Genomic DNA, 20,169 nt, shown 5'->3' on the forward strand with positions numbered 1-20,169 from the left:
TATAGAAAAACATATAGATGACCTAGATACTGTAGTTATCAAAGACTATAAACCTAGGATTAATGTTCAAACAAATAGATGGAAAGATAGAAACCTGGAATCTATTTTAAAAGAAGCAAACAAAAATTCTAGGACTGAGAAATATGATAACTAAAATTAAGGATTCAATAAACAGGTAATAGGTAGGTTTAACAGCAGATTAGATACAACAGAAAAGAGGATTAGTAAATTGGAAAATAGGTGAGTAGAAAAATAATCAAACTGAAAGAGAAGAAAAAAGATTAAACACATGTACACATAGCTACACAAAAAGAGAGACAGAGAAAGAAAAAGAAACAGGGAAAAGAGCGTAAGAGACACAGTGAAAAGAACCAACATATGTGGAATTTGAATCCCAGAAGAGAGGAAACGGACCAGAATCAGTATTCGAAGAGATAAAAAGCAAGAATATACATTCAAGTAGCACCAACAAACTCAAACATATAAAATCAAAGAAAAGTACACAAAGGCACATTATGCTAAAGCTTCAAAAAAATAAAGATAAAAAGAAAAATCTTAAGATAGCCAGAGGAGGAAAAAAATTCAAAAGGTGCAATAAAAAGACCTACTCTACACAAACAATAGAAGCTGGAAGCCTATAGAATGACAGAGCTAAAAGGCTGAGGGTCTGTCAGTCTAGAATTCTACATCCACTGGAAATACCCTTAAAAACGAATATGAAAAAAATTTCAAGCAAATAAAAAATTAGAAAATGTATTATCAACAGACACATATTAAAAGACATACTAAAGGAAGTTATTCTGATAACATGATCCTACTTGGGAGAATAGTAATGCAGAAAGCAATAGATAGCACCAGAAATGGTAAATAGAAGAGCAAATCAAAATGAGTATTAACTCTTTAAAACAGTAGATAATGTCTTGTGGGATTTCAAATACATAGAGAAGTAAAATACATGACCAAAATAGCATAAAATGAAGAATGGAACTGGGTAAATGGAATTAAGTTGTTGTAAGGTCCATGTATTGTCTAGGAAGTAGTAAAATTATTAATTGAAGAATAGATTCTGTGAAGGCATATGGTATATCTTTAGCAGAGTTTGGCAAACTATCACCCACATCCAAATCCAGCCCACAGCCTATTTTATACAGCTTGGGAGCTAAGAATGGTTTTGCATTTTTAGAGAATAGTTGAAGGAGGAGGAGGGAGATGAGAGAGGGGGAAGAGGGAGTCAGTGTCCCTCTACACCTAAAATATTTACTGTCTGTCTCTCCACAGAAAAAGTATGCCAACCCCTGCCCTAGGGTAACACTAAATAAATAATAATAGAATTTATAACTAACACACTAGTAGAAGAAGGAATTAGAATAATGAAAAGCACTTTATTAAAAGAAGGCAGTGGAAATAAAAGAAGAACAAAAACCAGATCGAGCAAATTTAAAACAAGTAAGGTGATAGAATTAACACCAAAAAATCAGGAATTTGATAAATGTAAGTGGGATCAATTATCCAATTAAAATTAAAAGACTATCAGACTGGTAAAAACAACACAAAACAGCAAGACCCAACTATATGCTGCTTACATCAGATGGACACATAAATGTTGAAAGTCAATATGCCACAGAAAGACTAACCAAAAGAAAGCTGGCTTATCTATATTGTTATCAGACAAAGCAAGACTTTAAGGCAAGAAGTATTTCCAGAGATAAAGTGGAACATTTCACAATAACAAAAATTTGATTCAGCCGCAAGATTTAATAATCTGAAATGTGTATGCATCTAAAAACAAAACTTAAAACATGCAGAGCCCAAACAGAACTAAAAGGAAAAACAAGTAAATCCAATAGCATAGTTGAAGATTTCAAATCCATTTTCAGCAACTGATAGACTAATCAGACAATGAATCAGTAAAGATAAAGGGGACTTCAACAACATGAGAAACAAATTTGACCTCGCCAGCATAGGTAGAACACTGAACCCAACAAAAACAGGATGACATTATTTTCAAGTGTGCATGGGATATTTAACAAAATAGACCATATTCCGAATCATAATGCAGATTTCAATAAATTGCAAAGGGTTGAAATTTAAAGAGTATGTCCTTTTAATCAAGTGTGAAAAAAAATCCTAAATATGAAACACTTTAAAAATCCTCAAATGTTTGGAAATTACTAAATAACACTTCTAAATAACCTATGATTCAACAACTAAATCAGAAATTAGAAATTTCCATGCAAATTAGAAAATACTCTGAACTGGATAATAATGATGAAGCAACATGTCAAAAATTTGTAGCACAGCACTTCAACTAGGCTTAAGGGAACAATTCATATCCTTAAATGTATATTTTAGAAAAAAAAAGAATAGCAGAAAATCAGTGATCTAATGACTACCTCAAGGAGTTAGAAAAGAACACCAAATTTAAGGCAAATAAACTAGAAGGAAAGAAATAATAAAGATATAAGCAATAGATGAAATAGAAAAAATATAGAATAGAGAAAAACCAACTAAGCCCAAAACAGAGTCTTTGAAAAGACTAATAAAATTTACAAATCCCTAGAAAGATTGATCAAGGAAAAAAAGGAACACATTATTAATACCACTAATGAGAAAAGGTGTCATCACTAGAAATTCATACAAATATCAAAGAGACAATGAGAAGATGTTATGAATAACTTTGTGCCAATAAATTTTATAATTTAGATGAAATGGACAAATTCTGTTTTAAAAAATCATAACCTGAAAGTATTGACTCTAGAAGAATTAGAAAGTCTTAATTATCCTATTTACTAAAACCAAACATTGCATTCCCATGACCTAGCAATTCTACTTTAATAGATATGCCTACCTAGATGCATGGAAAGATGTGTGAAACATGTTCACAGGGACACTTTCCCTAGTAGATAAAAACTAGAAACTACCCAAATGTCCCTCAATAGTAGAAAGGCTAACTATATCGTGGTTACAATGGAATATTATATACAACAGTGTAAAAACTGAACAGGCAACAACATGGATGAATTTCACAGACACTAATGTTGAGTGAAAAAAGTTAGATACAAAAAGATACATACAGTAGTTCCCCTTTATCTGCAGGGGATATGTTCCAAGACCCCCAGTGGATGCCTGAAACCATGGATAGTACCAAACCTACATATAGTATGTTTCTTTTCCTATACATACATAATGAAGTTATGTGAATGTGGTCTCTCTCTCACACACACACACACATACACACACACAATACAAAATAGCTTATTGTATTGTACTCACCCTTCTTCTTGTGATGATTGATATAATAAAATGATACATAATAAGATGAAGTGAGGTGGGATGCCAGCATTGTGATGCAGCATTCAGCTATTATTGACCTTCTAAGACTATGTCAGAGGGATTATCTGCTTCCAGACCCCAGGTGAGCATGGGCAACTGAAACCACAGAAAGCAAAGCCTCAGAAAGCAAAACCATGGATAAGAGGGTGGGGGGTGGGGCATCTCCTGAACTGTGTCATTCCATTTATATGGCAACACGAATCTATTTTCGATAGAACACAGATGTTGACTACTCTATGGAGATAATGGTGGGCAGGGCACACAGGAGACTTTAGGAGTGTGTGCAGTGTTCTCTATCTTGATCAGAGTATGTTCACTAGGTAAAAATGTATCAGGAGGCATCCTCCATATTGTGTACTTCTCTGAATGTGTAATGACTTCACTTTTTAAACTTACAAATAAATACTAAGTTAGCCTCTGATGCAATTTTGTTTCTGGGACTTTGTCTCTTTCTAACAAAAAGCAGACAGCAGTATAATATTTAACCCCCAATATACTCTCACAAATAGAACTTGAGAGCATTTTAAGAGCTTCCAACCTAAGATCATGCTTTTCCTATACCTTTATTGGAAGAAGGATTTCTCTTCTGCTTGGGAATAAACAATTCTCTATATTTGATGGGTCTACAGCATAACAAGGACAGAATGTAAGAGTAGAAGAAAAGGGGTTTACCCTATCCTATAAGCTCTATCAGAGGGATCAGCCCATGAAAGGAAAGGCATGCCTAATGGAGGGGCCAGTGACCGATTCTGAACTTTCTAACTATTGGGCTTGCAAAAATGGGTATTTAGATGGAACCATCCAAGCATTCAATATTCAGTGTACTCTTCACCCCTAAAGGATTGGATGACTGAAGGGTGCTTTTCACACCAGAGGGGTGGACACTTTTGCAGAACGATGGGATTCACCAGACAAGTCCTCCCACAAAATAGGGATTTCTGGAGAGAAAAGAAAATCTCACTGGAAACAAATTAAAAAGGTAAAAAGATAAAGCTGTTTTTGCCATGGTAACTAAGGTTTGCCCATACCTAGATTTATTTCCTTGACTGAAGTGGCTTTGTGGGTATAAATGATTTTTGAAGAAAGTGATTTTTGAAGAGCAAATTAAAAAGATTTTTTATAAGTCCCAGTAGACAACAACATAGTATTAGCTAATGGCAGTTGCCATCTCTAAAATAATTACTTTTGTAATAATCTGTTTATTAATGAGGTGATCTACAAAGTGGATAATAGTTTCTTAAGATTTCAGGCACAGGATTCTTCTTTCCAGTTCATTTTCCTTTTTTTGCAAAAGTACACCATGAAGTAACTCAAAATTTGCTGACAGATTTTAAGTACAATAATTTCAGAAATGCATGTTCAAGCAGGTTGAATAAACCCATATTTCTTGCATTGTACCCTTAAATTATTCCCTCTGGTGATGGAAATGTTCTAAAATTGCTTGTGGTTGATGGTTGCACATCTCTGTAAATTTACCAAAATTGATTGAATTGCACACTTAAAATGGGTAAATGTTATGGTCTATAAATTATAACTCAATGAAGCTGTTTTGGGGGAAAAAAGCAATTGGACATTTAAAAAATTATTTCCTGTTTCCACTCTTTTGTCAGAGGAATGTTGAGTGTTGAGAAGGGAACATTCTGGGGAAAGATGGCAACTATACAAAAGGCAAGACGGAGAAAAGAAGATCCAAGAGTCCTAGTGGCCACAAGCTAAACAAAGAACACAAGTGAGCAGCAGAATGTTACTTTTAAGAAATCAAGCCTCCTATTGGGAAATGTTCTAAAAGCAGCACTTTCTTGTCCTAAGGCCAGAGTTCTGGCAGAAAAACAGGGTCCTGGGTACTCCCAAACGCAGCACTTCTTCACTTGCCACTCCTGCTAATTCCTTTTATCTTTGTTAATTACCACTCTGTTTAGTCCTTGGGTTACTATTCCTGCTACTTCCTTTTATCTTCATTAATTACCACCTTGTTTATTCCTTATGTTGTCTGGTAAAGCCTAGCACCCACAGGCATGTGGACTGGACCTCTATGAGGGCAGGAACTGTGTTGTATTCCTCCTTGGATCCAGGGTCAGTGAAAACCCCAGCCAGTGCCAGGCACAAAATAGGTATTTAGTAAGAACAGTTTCTGCCTTTCCAGCCCAGTGTATAAACAAGTTGTCCAAAACCTTTCCTTCTAGACTCTAAGGTGCCCAATCAATACCACCCTTATAGCATAAACTTGATGAAAGTTGCCATGGCACTGCCACGTGGACGATCTAGAAACAACCTGCCCGGAGGGCCAGCTGGATCCCAGCAGTTGAACTGGAGCTGAACTCCACCGACTGGAGGCCCTTACCCCCTCTGCAGCCATCCAGCCCCTGCTCAGCATCCCAGTCAGTTCACGGCCTCTGCCCCCAGCCAAGCCTTTCCTGCACCCAGTGGACTCTCTTGCTGGAAAACAATTCCAGGTGTCATCGGGGACGCCCTCCCCAACAGGTGCCCAAGGCCTCTCTCCAACGAGGCTGGGCTCAGTTCCCACCCAGGGTCCAGGCCGGCCCAGCTGGGCACAGTGAGAACTGGGCTACAAGTGGAGTTCCTGATGGTCAACAGGGAGCATATGAGAAGGATGACCAGAGAAAGACATCACAGGCTCATTGTCACACTCATTGTCCCAGAGCAGCAGCTAGTCACAGAGCCGGGACGAGAACCCAGGGCCCTCGACTTTGGGCCCAGTCTCTGCCATGGGTTGGTCAGGCTCTGAGCCTCAGGGTCTCATCTGTAAACAGGGCACTGGCTTGTCTCTCTCTCAGTTTTGCCGTGGGAGACAAGGCTGTGGATATTCAGATGCTGGACGAAACATCCCAGCACAGAAGGCCTGTGCAGATGCCTCCAGTGCTCACCTCTGCAGGGCCTGAGCGCCAGTTTCGGGGGCAGCAGGTTTCAGCCAGACGCGGCCGCGTTTGCACCTGTCCTGGGACCTAAATGCCTCCGTCGCAGAGGTGCTCCTGATGCCTTGCTGAATCACGAGGTTTCTAACCTGCGTTTTGGGGAATCTCTTTACACTCTCCCTGACAACGCTGTTACTTTGGGTTAAAAACAAACTTTTGCAGCTGTGTAACCTTTAGTCGACAAAGATTGTCAGATCTGAATTCAGAAAATAACACTGTTCCAAACTCCTGTAGCTGAGAAAGCCCAAGGTGACAAAATCCAGGAGGGGGAATTGCTGTGAGCGGGGGATGCTGAAGGGAAAGCAAGGGAGGCTAGTTACATTTCATACTAGCTGGAAATGTCTGACTTCTGTGACATTTTGGAAAAACAAGCTGCAATAATGTCACCACTAAATTAACACCATTAAAAAAAAGTGATTATTAGTGTTGAGAATTATGGGCTCTAAGAATAATACTACGTACAGTACAGCATCAGAGTGGTTAAAATCCCAGCTTCTAGAGTCAGCCCCTAGTTCGAATCTCCGCCGCCCTGTTTTACCCTGGCACGGTGTATCACTCAACCTTCCCGCAGTTCTGATTCTCCATCTGTTAAGTGGAAATAATGCCCAAACCATCAAGAGAGTGAGGGAACAAATTAAATGAGACCATATACAAAGGGCTTGTAGTCGACAGAATAATAACCCACACACACAAGATGTCATTGTCCCATTCCCCCAAACCCATGAATATGGTAGCTTACATGGCAAAAGGAACTCTACAGATGTGATTAAGCTAAGGACCGGGAGATGGGGAGTTGAATTTAGATTATCTGGGTGAGCCCAATATAATGTAACCACAAGAGTCCTTCAGAGAGGGAGGTAAGAGGATCAAGATCAGAAGAGATACGTTACCAGAAGCAGAGAGAAAGATAGACAGAAGGGTAGACAGAGATTTGCAGATTCTACACTAACTTTAAAGATGCAGGAAGGGGCCAAAAGCCGAGCAAGCCAGATGGGCTCCTGAAGCCAACAAAGGCAAGAAAAAGGATCCTCCCCTCGAGCCTCCAGAAGGAATGCAGCCCAACAGACAACTTGATTCTGGACTTCTGACCTCCAGAACTGAGAGATAATACATTTGTATTGTTTTAAGCCTCTAATTTTGTAGTAATTTGTTATGGCAGCAAAAGGGACCTAACACAGGGCTTTTGAGCCCACTTAGCACTGGGCCTGGCACATTTTAAGTTCTCAAAAAATGACAGCTGGTAATAGTAGTTATTAATATGTGGAGGGACTTCATGATTTTTCTGTGGCGAAACACCTTTCATCCCTCCCATGATGTCCCACTGAGGGACTTTCTCTCTCCACTCGGTCATGTCCATCGACAGGCGCTCCTACCTCCCAAGCAGCCCATCCCTTGGGGCCGCTCTGAGATGGCTGTAGGGAGTTCATTCTCACACGGACCTGAAATCTGTGCATCAGACCCCTATGAAATCTGCCTGGGCCTCTCTGCTCCTGACACCCTTCAGATAACCACAGACAGGTCTCAGCTAAGCCCACAGGCCTCATGGCTAAACTCTGAGTCCATTCTGGGCTGTGCTGCTTGGTGCCACGTTCCTGTATCTTTCTCTCAAACTGCAGTTACTGCATCTATTAGCCCCGAACTTCTGCAGGGGACTGTTTGAACCCACATGCTCAATCCTACCACTGGTCTGGTTCATCTCCTATCTTGGTACTCAAGCCCATTTTTGGGCCTTGTTGGGCCAAATATATTCCCTACATGTCATCTAAAGATTGGTTAAGTATTCACTAAGTTATCTATGTCTGCACCACTAGTAAAAATATCAGATGGAACCACGACTGCGGCCTTTCACTAGAAATTTACTTTTGCACTGACATAGATCAGCATCTTCGGGTATGGCCATAATACAATTTTAAATTCACCTACTACACACACCAGGCTGAAGTTACAATTACTTTGTCTTGTGCACAGATTTCTCATGAGATTCCTTGACAAATACTGAGCTGAGGTATGCTTTGCTTCTACCATAACTAACACAATTCCCTGACGTGATAATCTAGCAAACCTATCACAAAACTGGGAATATAGTTACCTTGTTGTGACTTGCTCTTAAAGAAGCCACATGGGCTTCTAGAGAATTCCCCATTTTTCACATGCTCACAAATCAACTTTAAGTAATCAACTGAAAGAGGTGGATAGGATAGCCCCACTTTTGGAATTTGTAGAATCATCCTCCCTCCCCATTAAGAAAAGCTACATTTTCCTATCTCAAGTGTTCCATTTTCTCTCCCAGTCTCCATGTTTCTTAAAGATTATCAGCAGAGACTCTACAGCGTCAGTGGTGAGTTCTCTACTCCCTGGAGTGTAATTTGTCCTGGCCAAGAGACTTGAGCTCATTTACAGCAGGTTGGTGCTTGTTATAATCTCTTTACTCATCTTGAACTTCAATTTTCTCTTACCACAGTTTTCTTTTTCTTTTTCGTCAGTAGATTGCTCGCCTTGGCAAAGAAGGAGGAGGTAAAATTCTGCTTTCTCACTGCCATTCTAAAATGCAAATAACATCATGTTACTTGGTCTGCCACTCATGAGTGGTAGGTTCCTCTTTGCCCTACAGCAGTGACTCTCAAACTTCTCTGGGGTACTTGTTAAAAGGGCAGATTCTCCAAAGAATTCCTCTCTCAGAAGCCGAGTCAATTGCTGTATTAGTAAGGGTAACACTAGCTACAAAAACAAACCCCCAAATTTACAACTGCTCAGAAATGATAGACTTTTGTTTCTTATTCTCTCGAAACTCAAATATTGGTGTTTCAGATCAGTGGGTGGCCCTCTCTAAACAATAATGCAGAGACTCAGGGCTTCCTCAATGTTGTTGACCTGCCATCCTCAACACGTGGCTTCCAAGGTCTCTGTGCTCACCCGCATCAACATGGAGAAAAGGACAAGGTAATGGAGAATATTCAGGGTATATCTTAATGGGTCAGGTCTGGAAATGGCACATGTTACTTCCATTCATATTCCATTGACATAAGTGCCCTTAACTGTAAAGACTGAGAAATAGAGTCTAAATGCAAAGGAGGCTGGGAAATGTAGTCCAACTGCAAAGGAGGCTGGGAAATATAGTCTGACTGCATATGAAGCTGGGAAATGTAGTCTAGCCCAGGAAGAAGAGAAAATGGGTAAGGTCAACAATCTGCTGGTGTGGACATAGGATTGGCCTGGGGCGGGAGGGCGGGGGGGGGGGGGGTGTCTGCATTTTCACAAGCCTCCCAACTGATCCTGATGTAGGACCCCACTTAGAGCAACACTGCCCTGTGCACCCACAGTGTAGAGCCTCTCTAACCCCATCTGCACTCTCCACCCTTCTCTAATTTTATGAAGCACCAGCAGCTTCCTCAGCCTGCTCTGCTCCCACACCTCTGTGCTTGGCAATTCTTTTTCTCCTGCCCTTCCTCCTATTGTTCATTTGGCAAAATCCTGCTCATCCTTCAGGACTCAGCTCAAGTGTAATCTCTTCTGTACAGCCTTCCCTGACCCGCCTGCCCCCGAGTAGCACTGGCAGTATCTCTTCTAATGTCCCTGCTCTACCTGCACTGAATCTCATTATGGTACTGATCCTGCTGAATGGCACTTGTTTATATGTGTGTGTGTCTTCCTGTTAGACTGGGAGATCCTTGAAGGCAGCAACCTTTTCTTAATTATCTTTGTATCCTCAGCACCTGGCACTTTGCCTGGTACATAGATTCAGTAAGAGTTTGCTTTACAGAAATTTTTAGTATTAGACAACTTCCCACCATCACCAGTCAGGTCCTTTCTTGATTTTCTGCTCATGTCAAATAAGAAAAGCTTTTTGGGGGGCACCTGGGTGGCTTAGTCGTTGAGCATCTGCCTACGGCTCAGGTCATGGCCCCAGGGTCCTGGGATCGAGCCCCACATCGGGCTCCCTGCTCCGCGGGAAGCCTGCTTCTCCCTCTCCCACTCCCCCTGCTTGTGTTCCCTCTCTCACTGTCTCTCTGTCAAATAAATAAAATCTTAAAAAAAAAAGAAAAGAAAAGCTTTTTTTGTTATCCATACAATTTTGCTGTCCTCAGTAATTAGATTTAATTAGGTCTGTATGACTCTACTACACTGAGCCCCCCCCCCCTCCTTTGCCAGCAAGGTGAGCTTTCCAATAGCCACTCTGCTTTCATCAACACCTCTCACCTTACCATTTTTCTTCAAGAACACTGGCAATTATACATTAAGAATTCTATCAATAAGAGTTCTTGAGCCATGTTCCCTTTTAGGGTCTCATGTCATATCCTCTGACTTTGTGGGGACCTTCAGAAGCCTGAATTCCTGAAATCCAGTAAAATACATCCTACTGTGCCCACTCGTCCCCTCTCTGCAAACCACGGAAGCTGAGATGACTGCTGTGGTAGTCAGCCTCCAAGATGTCTCCCAGTGATCCTACCTCCTAGTATTCACAGCCTTGGTCCCTTCTCACATTAAACTTCTGTTGGTCTAGATTGTTGATCCGAGAAAAAAAAAAAAAGACATTGCAGTTTCTGCCTTGTGCTCTCTCTTGCTCTCTCTCGCTCTCACTCTCTCTCACACACACATCACTTGCCATTCAAGGAGAAACTGGCTGCCATGTCTTGAGGCGTCCCTATAAAGAGATCCACATGGCCAGGAGCTGAGGCCCCCAGCCAACAGCCATGCAAGTGAACTTGGAAGCAAATCCTCCAGCCTTAGCAGAGCCTTGAGATAACTGCAGCCCCAGATGATGTCTTCCTGTAGCCGCATGAGAAATCCTGAGCCAGAACCACCCAGTTATACAGCTCCTGGATTCCTGACCCGCAGACACTGGGCAAGATAATGGATGTTGTTTAAGCTGCTCGGTTTGGGGGAAATTTGTATTTCCATAGCCAACTAATACACTTGGGCTTCTCTCTCTCATTCTAATTGAGCTTCTGGTCTCCTTTAGGTCAGACTTCACTGGCATGAGAGGTACAACCATCAGCTGGGGATGTCCAGAGCTTACCAGGGTATAAGATTAGGTCACAAAAAGGCACCACACAACATCCAACTTCGATTCTGGTTTTGAGATGTGTGTCCAGAATGAGCCAGCTCTATCTGCCATCTAGCCATAGGTTGTGTCAGATTCCACACCGAGGACAGAGCACCTGCCCCTCTCTCTATGCGTCTGCATTAAAATTTTTAGACTCGGGATTCACCAATTTTTACATCCTTTGTTGTTAGGAATATAAAAAACAATTTTAAAAGGAAAGTTAATGGCTTAGAACAGTGTCTGGCACACAGTGAGTGCTAAGCTAATACCAGATATTGTTGATATGTTCATCAGTAGTATGTCATTATTTTATAGACTGTCGCCCCAACTAACATTTCTGTTGCTTTTGAACACATACACATCTACAACCATATGTCGCTCTTGATTCCCAGGAAAAAGAGCCTTGATTATCAGGGTGAGGTCATATCTGCAACCCTTTTAAAACCCTAAGTTCAGTTTAATAGGATTCGTCTGCAGACTGGTATGAAAATATGTCAGGTCCCAGATATTGTTCTGACTCTCTCCAAGCCCTCCTAGGTTTCCCTAACCCACTTCTTCTAATGTTTAAGTTCTAGCTGTTTTTAGTGAAATTTTACATTAGCCAGAACTCTCTGGCTAATTTTGAAATTGACCTAAAGCTACATTGACATTATCAAGGGTTTAGACGTTAGCCAGAAGATACTTTTGCTTTCTAGGAAAATTCACAGCCACCTAAAGAAAACATGTCTGATTGGCAGCCCTTTTCCTGAATTGGCAATAAGTAAATCTATAAAGGATTGAAATGTTTTTTTAATGAAATCGTCGGGTAAATATTTTTCAAAGGTTTAGAAGTAGTGAAAAATGTTAACATAACAGGCCTGTAGTGTTATACTTTTCCACGTTTGTCTCCAAAGTCTAGAGGAGAAACCTTTTATCTCAACAATACTACATTCTTCAATTTATAACAGTCTCTGATTTTTAAGTAGTTTCTATTCAAAACATCTTTTATTACCTAATACAAATGTGCCTTCCTTTATACAATCAGGTAACCTAACTCATGTGCCCTTTTTTCCCTTAGAGAGCCTAACTGTAGAACCCATTCATCTTGTATGCTTGATGCCTCTAACCCCACCTCCTCCCTTTGGGTTCTGTCTGTTCTATTTCCTTCCTAAATGTCTCCTTTTGCCCCATGTTTTAACCTGTAAGTTGCTCAAGACCTCTTGAAAGTAAGCAGATGACAAGTCTTAAATAAATAAAAATAAATGAATGTGTTTCTGACCAGTTGGATATGAACGGAATTTCTAATAAATCAGCCACACATTAAATATCAAAGGGAAAAGCTTCACTTAGGGAAGTCCATGCATCCTTTTTGTAATGCAAACTGGCAAGTTCTTCTGTTATATCATTTTGAATTTTCAAATATCATATTTTCTTACAGCAAGATGCACCTGGACCAGATGGTGATTTTTATCACAGACTTTGGGCTATATTTAAGGCCCTTAGTAAATATTCAATAGGTACCCTGAGTTCAGGCCCTGTTGCCTCTGGTTCCCTGAGGACAGAGCCTCTGGGACCAATGTGTTGACAATCATGTTTCCACTGGGCATGACCTCACAAATTCCTCCTCCCAGACCCACTTCACAGGAAGAGTATGCAGCTTCACAAATTCTAGTAGGGATAAGCACAAAGATGAAACACGCAGTCACATATCCCAAAGTAGCTGAAACCATTAGGTACTTCAAATATCTCAGATGCCAAGAGCGTGTGGAGCTTCATTCCCGACACCTCTGTCTTTGGGGAGAATAGTGAATTTGTCCCCTGGAGAAAGGGCTGCCTTTTGCTTGCGAACATGACAGGTAGCCTCAGCTTTGGGGATATGGAGATAAACGGCAACTCCTCAGACAAAGCTCTGGATCTGACCATGTTCATTAATTAGCTGATGAAAATGGGTTTTGCTGCCAAAGGCTTAGCACTGTGGTTCCTCTGCCTCCAGCTGTGCTCCCCCCACAGCCCATGTGGACCGTGACACCCTCTCGGGCAGCCTGAGTCCTGGCAGAGGGCAGAGAGCATGAGGGTCTCCATCCTGGAGACAGTCAAAGCAGGGCAGTCACCTGCCCTGGATGGTCAATGTCCTGCCTCTGGCCCAATTCAGAGCTTCAAAGTGACCACACTAATGACATGGTCCTGGTCCTAAGTTCTACTGAAAACTCAGAGGGAGATAAAAGACAGTGGCACCAGCGGATTCTGTAGTCAAACAGGGAGCAGGCAGGCCCTTTACCTCTTTATTCTCAAAAACAGCTCAAAAATATGTGTACGCAAAGAACTATCAGGATTCTACCTTCGCTCAAAAGTCTCCTGAATTTTCCCTTTAGTGAACCTGCTTCAGTGAGTGAAAGAAGTCTCTAACACTCAAACAAAATAAATGCTCCTTACAACCTATCCTACCAATCATTTAGGTTTTCTTTTTGTACTCTCTCACGGGGGAAACGTTGGCCCCCTCTTAAATATGGAAAAAGTAAAGTGAACAATTCACCACCCAATACATATGTATGGAGCAACTATTAAATCCATTTCTTTGACCACCGTGTTTGAAGAATCACTTTATCAATGGGAAGAGTAGAATGTGCTCTCTCTAAAACGCCCAAACAGTGTTTTCTGTCAGTTTGGGAGTCAGAACCACCCAGGAAAATTGTGAGTGGCTCTGTCTAATTAGTACTTCTGCCACCTGCAAAAAAAGTGGTACTAAAAAAAGGTGCTGAATTCCTGCCATTGACAATGAAAAAAGAGAGAGAAAGAGAGATACCACTGGTTTTATTCTGAATCTTAGACTCTAATCATCCATTGATTTGGGCAGAGAAGGAAAACACACTTTCACTTCCACCCAAAGGAAATGATTACTAACAACGAGTTATGTTTCAGAAGCTATCATACCATGAGTCCCCCAGTCTGGGGATCCTACGTCCTCTGCCCTCCTGGCCCCTGCCTTCTGCTCTGGCTAGTCTGGGCTCCTCAGCCTCCCATGAAAACCTCCTCACTCCTCAGGTCCAATCTGAAACTGGCCTCCTCCAGGAAGCCATCCTGACCAGCCCAGTTCTTCCAAATCATCCCCTGGACCCTACAACACTTAGAGTCTTTCCCCCCCAACTAAGTGCTAAGTTATGTTTCTTGGTAACAACCACTGTTACCTTTAACCTCTATCAAGAACCAGAACCAAGTATTATTGTTTGGCTGCCTTGAACCCTTTTGTGAAACAAACTACCTTATACCTTCCCTGTATTCTGGAGCACCCAGCACAGAGCTGCACCCAGCGGCAGGAGGTCCTCAGCAAATGGCTGACTGAATGATGAGCATGTGCCTTTGTGATGCATCAAAGGGCAGGGTGGCTACAGTGAAAATTCAGCAGCTGTGACTTCTTGCTTCCCGCTTTAATCAACACCATGGGGTTGAAATGCTGGACACACAGTAGGTGCTAGATATATTTTTATGGATTGATTAACCACTGGGCTGATGACTTGCCTAGGATTTTTTTTTAATGCTTTTGATGTTAAATGGGGGTTTTAGTGGAGAATCATGTTAGAAAAACAAAACAGCAAATACAAAACCCCAACCAGCAGAGAGGCTGGCTCCTATTCTGTTTACACCCACTACACTCCTAGAAACAGATGTCCTCTCAGACCTGAGTGTTTCTGATGAGGCGTCCACTCTTTTAAGTGACCTGCGCAGTCAGTAATCAAAGAGATGTTTTGCCCTCTTTGACATCAGTTCCCTGTATCCCAAGACTGATTTCCAGTTCTGGGTCCAGGACCAGCTGCTGATAAAGGCAAAATCAGCATCCACTGTGTCTATTTGAAGGGAAAATCACCAGGCTAATGACAAAAGAAATTGCATTCGTGTGTTGAGGAGCCAACCAGCCTCCAATTCCAGCTTGGCCATTTCCTGGATATGTGATTTCAGGAGATCACCTACCCTCTCCTGTGACCCGACTTTTGGGACTGGTCACACTAATTCCACAGGTTGTTGTGATGACTAACAAGATTTCATGGGTAGAATACTTGGCGCAATGCTTTCGATGTAGTAGCCACTGAGTAAACGAACGTGTTGCTGTGGCTATCATTATAAATGTAAATAAGGAGAGAGGTCCATCTCAGCCACAGCGGGCACTCCAGGCAATGCTGGTGTGGATTCCTCTGGTGCCTCTCTAGGGCACAGTAGTGGCTTTTCGAGTACAAAGCCCCAGTCTGATTGCACAAGTAACAGGGGAATGAATGCTCTAGAACATTCCAGTCTACTTCCCTGTGCACCGCCAGTCCACTCCTTCACATTCGTCCTGATCCCAGAGCTTAGCTTGGGGCATCTCTGTCAGGACAGAGAGGGCTGCCTTTTAAAGCACATTCCACAGGGCAGATCCTGTGCTTCATGGAGAAATTTGGGACCAGGACAGAAGTTCCCATGTGCAACATCCAACAAATCCCACTTACCACGCGAGAGATCCTTGCCAACCATGGAACATATTCCATATGCCGCAGGGCAGGGCATAACCCAGAACAGATCGCAAACACCAGCAAGATCTGTGGAGAAAAGAGAGGAGTTCCCTTACACAACACAAAGCAGATCCAGCGTATGTCGCCAAGACCTGGGGGAACTGGGGCAGATGACACGAACAACAGTGCTCCAGATGAAATGGAGCTCATGTCTAGGCCAGAGCAGATCCTTCATAGGCAGCTATGTCCAACTCCCAACAGCTCCCAGCAGGGCCAAGCCCCACTGCAGAGGAAGATCTGGGCTTCAGACTGTGGAAATCCTTATTTGCATTCAGGCTCTGGGGATGAAAGAAGGGTGGGCTGGAGGGAGGGTAGACAAGCCCTCTGTGATTCTAATTCGCACAGCTTTTCCCATTCTACTGACAAGCCAAGCCGGCCCCCCACAGCGAGCTGCTATCTAGTTTGAACCCTGATGGTACCGCAACACTCTGGGACTGGCACCCTCACACAGAGACCAAAGGTGGTCTTCTTCTGTGTAGATGGGGATACAACAAGGCTTCTCTCCTCTGATAAGGCCAGCAGGGAAACCGGGAGAATCCTCATACCTTCACCTAGAGGTGCCACTGAGGAAGGATTCGTGGAGTGTGTTTTTCCTTCTTTCATTTGAGGATCACTCAAAGTGATCTCTAAGACATTATGAGTGCCTCAAATTGCCAGAACTTAACCGATCCTAGACTGTGCAAACCTTAGCTACACTTCCATGATGCCCACAGCTACACTGTCGGGTACAGCGCTGCTGCAGAACATAGCCCAGTGGATTCCTACATGTTCACACGTGGGAGGTCCATGCGGATCATTTCAGAGGGTGGCTTCCTACAACAGGAATGAACACGGACTCACCTTGCGCCTTTACTCTCTTTGTCTTTGCCTTGCGTTGCTTGAGGTGTTACCTGTTGTTACCTGTTACCTACCTTTTAAAAAATCCCAAGTAATCTCCTTTTCTCCATTTTCCTATCCACAGCACTCTTCAATCACTGTTTATACACCATTTTAACAACTTAGCATTCAAGCCACATCTTCTCCTTCAGGTTTGTTGAGGACCCTTGGGGAGCTCTCCTTCCCCGACTCCCCCACTACACCCCTCTGTCACTCTCCCTAAAAGACACACCACTTTTCCCAGCTGACCCCCTCATCTAGGGTGGAGTCCTCCCCGCGGTGCTTTGCCCTGTCCCCTCCCCTGTCCCCAGGCTTCACACACCAAAACTTTATTCCATTTTTTTCTTTTTCCAGGAAATACAGTTACTCTTACACCAATGTGCCATTTCCCTGGTGTCCTCATTCCCTGTCACTGACAGTCCTCCTGCTACCCTCAGTAGATTATTATTATTTATTATTTATCAGCCGCCACACTGTACTCTGCTTCCTACAAGATATTAAAGAAGACACCAATCCCTGCACTGAGTTTACAGCCAAGGAGAGCAGAGGCCTGGATTCAGACATCACAGGAGTGAAGCGAGCGCAGGGGATTTGCGGACCGAGGGCTCCCGCTGCCCGGCGCCCCCAGAGGATGAGGGTGGGCCCGGCAGAGCCCGCTCCAGGCCCGCTCCTCCCAGTTCCAGCCAAAGAGCCAGCCGCTCCCTACTTTACCACACCCCCTCCCCAATTGCTACCCAGGCCTCAGGCCTCTGCAGCTCCGTCAGGGGGAGCGGAGGGTGCGGGGGTGAGGGGAGGAGGTTGAAACCCACAAGGCCTTACCTTCAGGCTGGGGGTAGGGGCTATGTTTCCTCTGAAATTCAAAACCAGACGAGGGGGAGGTAGGGGAGGAAGGAGAGGTCAGGGAATAAAAACCAGAGCTGGAGAGTTACCAGGGAAGACTGGTGCTGAAATGGAATGTTCTGGCATAATGGAAAATCCCGCACTGGGGGCTGCCACGGGCCTCCAGCCAAACTCTTTGCTATTAGGGTTGACGTTAGGGTCTGTGTGGACAGCAAGTGTAGACAGAGAGGTGAAGGGGCTAAGAAAGTCAGTGTAGACCGTGGTGGTATGTGTGTGTGTGGGGGGGGTGTCAATGTAGACATGCAAGGCTGGTGTGGCCTGAGTAGGGGCTGACTAAACAGAGAGGTCGGGTGGATTCGAGTGCGTCAGTGTAAACAGGAAAGTCCTCGTGCAATGGGGAGAGTCGAGTCTGGACAGACGAGAGGGTCGCTGGACAGGATGGGCGGGCTAGTCGCGGTTCTTCAGATTTGAACAATTCCTGCTTCTTTTCGTGGCTGGAGTGTCCTAGGGAGGGCGGAAGCTGAAAGACGATTGGACTTTTCGTGCTCAAACTTTCCTGCCAGTTTTCTCAGGTGTTGAGAGCAGCCGGGGAGCTCCCTCGGCCGCGTCCCCCAACCCTGGGCCGGCGGGGCCGGGAGGCCGGGGCGGAGCAGCCGGGGCCACGCGCCGCGCATCCACCGGGCGCGGCCGCCGAGTCGGGCGAGCCGGGAGCCGCCGCGGGGAAGGCGGGGTGAGGGGGAGGAGGACGGGGGCGGCGGACGGACGGACGGACATACCCGCCGGCACTCCGGCCCGGGCCGGGCGCGCCGCTGCCGGGGATCCCTCGGGTCCGGGAAGCAGCGCCGGGTGCCCTGCCGGGGCGCCCCGCCTCCCCACCCTCCACCCCCGCCCACTCGGGCGCCCGTGATTGGCTCCGCCCGCCCCTGGCTGCGCGCCGAAGCCCGCCTCCCTCGCAGCTAAAGAAGACGGTACCCGGAGCGGAGCGAGCCAGAAGGGAGCATGGTCCCCGCGCCGCGGCCGCGCCAGCCCCCGCGCCGCCGCCGCCGTCCCCGCCGCCGCGGATCTAGCTGCAGCTCTAGCCCCGGCCCCGGCTCCGCAGCGCCCGCCCGCAGCCCCGGCGGCCGCCGCGCCTGAGCGCAGCCCCCGCCCGGAGCCCGAGCCCGGAGCAGCCCCAGCCCCGCGGCCGCCGCGGCTGCGGGGAGAGGGCGGGGGCGATGCTGCCGGAGCCGCCGCCGCCGCCGCCGCCTCGGTGAGAGCCGCGCCGCGCGTAGCCGCACAGGCTGACAGGCAGAAGGACTGACTTCCCTCTCCCGGGCATCCTCCCTGGGCTGCCGGGAGGCGGCGGCGGAGGAGGAGGAGAAGGAAAAGGGGGAGAAGGCGGAAAGCAGGAACGCGAGGAGGTGGACCTGGATCCGTTTCTCCCGGCCAGGACCCGAGCGGCCCCAGCTACCGCTACCCGCCGGCGCCGTCCCCTATCCATCAGCCCTCCTGCGCCCACCCGCGACCCCCGGCTCTCTGGGCGTCGGGCCGGGGCCGGAGCGGCGCAGCCAGAGGTAAGAGCCAGGCTGGGGCGCCAAGGATGTGGCGCCGGGGACCCCGGGTCCTGGCGGCTGCGCGGGGCCGGGCCGGGCTTGGGAGCGGGGCCCGAGAACCCGAACGCTGGGCTCGGCTCCCGCGGCGGCCGCGGCGGCGGCGGTAGGAGCCTCCCGCGTCTGGACTCGCAAGGCTGCAGGAGCCCTTGCGCCTGCGCTGCTCCAGGGGAAAAAGGGGGGAAAAACTTCCTGCCCCCGGGTGTGTATGCACTGGGGCTGCCCGGAGCCAATGTCGCGGTGGTTGGGGGTGCTGGAGGCGAGTGTGACCCCGGCCCCGGCACCCCCTGGCTGGGCCCAGCAGTGCGCGTTCCTCTCCAGGCCACCTCCCCGGAGCGGCCCAGGGCCCGCGCCGGGCTGGGGGCCAGGAGGAGGCACCGAAGGGCTGGACCCCGGGGGCGGCCGCGCGCCCTGCCCTTTGGGGAGGCGCGCGCCTCTGTGCAGCGGGAAGCCGGGTTGGGGTTTTGCCCCTTCCTGTCCTCAGACCCCGCATTTGGGGACTGGGTCTCTTCACTCAATCCCAAGTAACTTTCGAGGTAGAGGAGCTTGTAAGTCATGAGGAGGGAACCCGCACAGACCTGGTTGTCACCCCCCTTCCCTTAACACCTTTTGGGTGCCAGCGTGTTTGGGGGCGCGGAAAGGAGAGCTCATGGGGATGGTGAAGAGACGAGGATGTGGTGTTGGGTGGGGAGGGGTTGTTTATGTGTGGGATAGTGTGGACCCCGAGCTGTGCAATGTGGGAGTGTGGACGCGCGCCCCGACCCCGGTGGGGCTGCAGGGTGGCGGAGGGCTCACGTCCGGGTCTCCGTGGCCTGGAGCGGGCCGAGAGCGCGAGGTTTTTCTGCGGTCGCGGCGCGGGTGCGGGCGCTGGGCAGCGCCGGCCCGGGGCCCCGAGGGAGGGGCGCGCTCGCCCGGGGCCGGGAGAGCGGAGCCAAGAGCCGGGGCAGGTCCCAGGCAGCTCCCGGGGCAGGTCGGGTCTGCGTTAGCTGGGGAAGGCGGGGACGCGCTGCCTGCCGGGGGCCAGCCGTCACGGC

The 20,169-nt window shown here is 46.4% G+C and overlaps 1 protein-coding gene and 1 long non-coding RNA gene across 7 annotated transcripts in view; one reads left to right on the forward strand and one right to left on the reverse strand.

The window, feature by feature from the left end:
• LOC118543515 (uncharacterized) overlaps nt 1–18,316 on the reverse strand; it is a 53,509-nt gene extending 35,193 nt beyond the window's left edge. Inside the window, exons 1-5 of one of the 3 annotated variants that reach the window (XR_013441617.1) lie at nt 17,526–18,316; nt 15,768–15,857; nt 8,723–8,807; nt 6,729–6,851; nt 3,274–3,429 (exon numbers count right to left, since the gene is read on the reverse strand). This is a non-coding gene — a long non-coding RNA (uncharacterized LOC118543515). The remainder of the gene's footprint in view (nt 1–3,273; nt 3,430–6,728; nt 6,852–8,722; nt 8,808–15,767; nt 15,858–17,525) is intronic. The other 2 variants (XR_013441616.1, XR_013441618.1) reach the window with 2 other exon arrangements.
• Nucleotides 18,317–18,525: 209 nt separating this feature from the next.
• KLHL29 (kelch like family member 29) overlaps nt 18,526–20,169 on the forward strand; it is a 302,988-nt gene continuing 301,344 nt past the window's right edge. For all 4 annotated transcript variants that reach the window (XR_013441619.1, XM_078056026.1, XM_036104623.2 and 1 more), the window contains exon 1: nt 18,526–19,099. The gene's annotated coding sequence lies outside the window, so the exon portion shown is untranslated. The remainder of the gene's footprint in view (nt 19,100–20,169) is intronic.

Source organism: Halichoerus grypus, chromosome 10, assembly GCF_964656455.1.
Source record: "Halichoerus grypus chromosome 10, mHalGry1.hap1.1, whole genome shotgun sequence".
Lineage (NCBI taxonomy): Eukaryota > Metazoa > Chordata > Mammalia > Carnivora > Phocidae > Halichoerus > Halichoerus grypus.